This window comes from Octopus bimaculoides, chromosome 15 (assembly GCF_046866305.1).
Source record: "Octopus bimaculoides isolate indiv1 chromosome 15, ASM4686630v1, whole genome shotgun sequence".
Classification (NCBI taxonomy): domain Eukaryota; kingdom Metazoa; phylum Mollusca; class Cephalopoda; order Octopoda; family Octopodidae; genus Octopus; species Octopus bimaculoides.
The window spans coordinates 7,942,090-7,947,248 of NC_142942.1; positions in this window are offsets into that span (position 1 = coordinate 7,942,090).

Genomic DNA, 5,159 nt, shown 5'->3' on the forward strand with positions numbered 1-5,159 from the left:
GTTATTGACGAAAATAAATTTAAAACATCCATTTGTTTAGACTAATTTATATTCTTGTTGATTATGTTCCTATTGGTGAGCAGGGGTTGTATCCTTTTCTTTAAATACCATTCTCTCATTCTAATTTTAATTTTCTTTATTATTCCTTCTCCCTTGTTTATCTGTAATTTCCTTTTTATTACCAAGTTTTTCGTCTCAGAAAATATCTTTAACAGTTTTTTGTCAACTTATTTTCGTTCACATTGCTTTGTGAATAAATCCTATTTTAAAACATCGACTGTTCTTTATGGACAATATTATTCACATTTAAATTTCAAATTCTACGTCAACCGATTTAATTTCAGAGATTTTTACATCAATGTAGGCGCCGAAAGCAAAATCGTTCGTCATTTTACAAAAGCAATGGCCAGTAATGTAAATACAAAGGCTGAATTTTGAGTTCGCCTATATTTAATTAAATTTCACATAAATTGATTAAAATATGATGGTCATCAAAAGGCCATATTAACCTTTCGGCTTTTTTACACACGACCACAACACACAACACACATATTCATTTATAAATGCACACGCACACTCACACATGTATTCAAGCAAACACACACAAACACCTACACACACACACACACACACACACACACACACACACACACACACGCACATGTACATACAGAGGACTACATGCCCACATGTATACATAATCAGTCACATTTAAATCACATAGAAGATATCACATGAAAATACTCACCGATATTTTAACGATCACATATTTTTTGAGATAAACAAACAATCATGGGTGTATGATCATGCATATGTATATATACAAGTGTGAGTGAACCTAATTGTGTGCATAGAGGAGTTTGTCTGTATGTGAGTGTTTATGGCAAATAAATCTTTTACTCATATTCTTAATTGCGCACATATGCTTTAGAGTGATGGATGTTTATTCTTTTTGGCCAACATATTGTAAGTTTGGCAATATCTTCGTATACAGCAACACCTACAAACAACACAGACCAACATATACGAACTCTCAAATATATTCACTTCAACGAATCGTATACAGTGATTTAGGCGAAAGAGCAGGTGATGCACACACATAAATTCTCTCAATAATCACACACACACACATATATATATATGTACATGTGTACGTTTTCACATGTAATATATTTAAAATATATATATATATATATATATATATATATATATATATATATATATATACATATATATATATATATATGTGTGTGTGTGTATGTGTGTGTGTGTGTATATACATATACATATATATACATACCAATATATACATATATGTATATTTAGATATTTTTGTATGTGTAAAGTTTCAAATATACATATGCTTACAGGTGCATATCATATATGTTTGACTATATATGTATGTATATACATGCATATATATGTATGTATATATGTATATATATATATATATATATATATATATATATATATATATATATATATATATATATATATATATATATACATACATCATGCATACATTCATAATCATTTTCTCTCTTTACACACGCACAAACACACAAACACACATTTATAAATATGCATAACACACACACATATATGTATGTATGAATATATACACAAATACATAGATATATATAATACACACACACACACACACACACACACACACACACACATAGGCTGTGAACGTTAACATGCCAACAAAACAGGCTGACTAGAACAGAATTATATCTAGTTCATACACCTAATCACTTGAAAGTAATTTGTTTCTCACTTCTCATTTTTTTTCATTATAAATTTTTTTACCTCACAAATTTCTTTTGAATCTTCCGCTACATAAACAGAAATATGCCTAAACTGTCTTTGATACACACATTTGTATTTAGTTGATTATATTATTATGATTTATCGTCATTTTTGCAATTATTATTATTATTATTATTATTATTAATTTTTTTGGCATTTTCCTATCCTAAATTTATTTCCTTTTGTTCTTCTGTTTTTCTCTGCGTTCAAGAAATTTTTTTTCATAATTTTACTTAATTCTTTTGATTTAATATTTTATTTCTTATTTAATATTATTATTTTTTTTATAAAGATACATATTTTTGCTTTGTATTTCAATTTTATTAATTTCTTTATTTTGCTGTTCCGTTGGTCGTTGTTTTTGTTTTGTTTATTTGTGGAGTTTTTTTTTTTTTATCAAAGGAATTCTTTAGAAAAATTTCAAATATCTTTCTGGATTCATGATAAAAGAATTGAAGAAAAATTCTATTTGAATAAATCTTCATTAGAGAAGTCGATGTTTATTTATGAACTTTTACAAAGAACGCAAGAAGTTTCTGCGTCGTGTTTGGGTGAAACAAAGCTGCTAGATTGATTGCTATATATCTTTACGAAACAACAGTTTCGAATGTTCATGACCTTACTCAGATTTTGGAAAAGGCGATTGATTCTTTTTACCAATGTTTATTAATTAGCGATTATTCTTGTATTATTTAAGAGGATGTGAGTAATACAGGCCGTAAAGTTTCGCTTTCATACCTTGACGAATGCATAATAATTTAAAATCTCTTTAATTAATTTATACTCCGATAGTTGTAACTTTTTTGACCAGAGTTAGTTTTTAAGATATTGATTAGCTCGCCTCACTATTGTTGTGACTTAATTCATTCTAATTTAATGGGGACCTAAATTCAGTGTCTTAGCTATCCCTTTAATATACATTTTCAGGTTTCCTGTCAGTAGGCACACACTAGATCAGTCCGTTCAAGTAAGATTACATAAAATAAAATGCAAAGAGAACGGTAGTTGTCTGAATCGGCACGGATTTATTATTTGAAAAAGTGATACAAATTACCATGGTCAGTGGAATATTCAATTATCGGCACATGGTACTTCTTCAGGGCAAACTTCATAGAAAGGAAATTGAAGACAGGCTACAGAGTTTAACATCCACTTAGATTTAGGATGTAAAATTTCTTATAATTCCCTCTTGCTAGCTTTGAAGAAGAGCATTAATGTTAAATAATCCACTACCAAAAGCAGTTTTATACTACTATTTCTGTTACCTTTTGTCTAATTATATTTAGATCCATGATGTGGTAAACCTAGTCGCCCTGAGTATGATTAGAATATTGACGGTGTACCTGTATTGAAGTACACACACAATTCCTGCAATGCAATTCATCACTTGGACAAAAATGGATTCTTTAAAATTGATTTACCGAAAACACCAAAAACAACGTCAAAATCACTGAGCAATAGTTCGTCGGATAAATATATGATTATATTTGAAAATTACTAAAACTTGGAAGGTTAACTGTAAATTGATTTCAAATAGATTTCAAATATGAGTTTTGATATTTTGTAACATGACATTTACCTATAACAGATCAGTAAACTATATATATATATATATATATATATATATATATATATACACATTAGGGTACAAGACAGTACACAGCATTGCTAGAGATAAGAGTCCAAACGGCTCAAGAGCCACAGTACACTACTTATGCACACTCGTGAATTCAAGGAAATGAGTATATAAAAATCCAACTTACCGATAGCGAGTGAAAATCGCAAATGAGTTGCAGACGTATTCATATCAAGTGATTTCGAATTCTGTGATATATTCTTAGTCCTTATCAATGAGTATTGCTGCATAGTACTAAATATACTCGCGTCACCATTTGTATGTTGGCCATGTGAACGTACACACACATACGAACACACACATTTATATCTACCCTCACACTATTGCTCCTAAGGACTTCATAGCTAGAACAATCATAAGACCAGCATTGTAAACGATACAACGAAAAGCAACAGAGCAATTGGATATGTCCTATTACTACTACTATAGGAAAGTGTATGAGTGCACCCCCCCCCCCCAAAAAAAAAAAAAATTGAAAATTCCAAACTGCTGAGCTTCCGAAACATGAATGATCAGAACTCATCTTTGCATGACACATATCTGTTAGAAAATATGTGAAAGAAAGCAGTTTTTAAATGAATGGACGCAGTCTCTAGGTAAATTATGACACTTTGAGAATAGTAGAACTAATTTTTTGATCAGTCTTCTCTATAATATAGTATTGATCGTTAGATAGGAGAAATCCTTTCATACGATCAGGCCAGATTCATATAAACTAAAAGAGTATATCAAAGTAGACATTGATATATCAGGCAAGCGTTAGAGAAAAATTAATTGGAAACAATGTGATATGTTCCATCATTTCATACAAGAAATACTACGGAACACTCTGGTATTTTCCCGCCCTGCAAGCTGCTAACGATAATGACACAAGAGGCAACATCGAAGTACAGAAATTCTAGATACTGAACACCTTACTGGAAGCAAAATAAAGCAAAATTTCAAAGTAAACAGGCGAGAGCATGACGAAACAAACAACTAGGACCGTTACAGAGTCCATTACAGTAAGGAATATACCTCTATGAAAAGATAAAATTACAGTCTGAGTCTGGACTCAACAATGTGATTCGTCTTCCATGTGACGGAGGACAGAATTCTGTGCAGATTACCTACTTCTAAAGCATCTAGAGTGAATATTACAACAACTGACGCAAACCAGGTGTAAGGATATTATTGTGATTATCTGTGTATTCGTCCCAGTACGGGAGATAGTTTACGACATTTGTTGTGCATTCGATACCTATTGACAAGGAAACATGTGAACACGTTTGTTTTGATCCCAGACAATAAGCCTGCTCTTATCCTTAATGGCATGAGTTTCTATCACTTTCTTATATGGAGTTTTGAATTTTCACAACTGTACACAGTTTCTCTTCTCTATCCCAAACCATTATATCAGGTCAGTTGCGCTTACATTTTATCGAGGACTTTGCCGAGGCATTCCACCAGTACTCCTTTTTATTATGAGTGGCTATGTTGTCTAGCATACTGTGGGTTCGTATTTCTTTGTCCTCGTTATTATCCTTCCGACGGATTTCATTACAGAGTTTCCTAGCTACAACTTCATGTACCATCGATAGATAATATCGTGATGACATTTTCGGATAACTGCTTATGACGTTGATATCTTCGGTGTTAACTCCACAAAGTCTGAATCGATTGTCATATTTTACTGCTTTTCCTCCATCTCCATCTCCTTTGTGCATTAGGG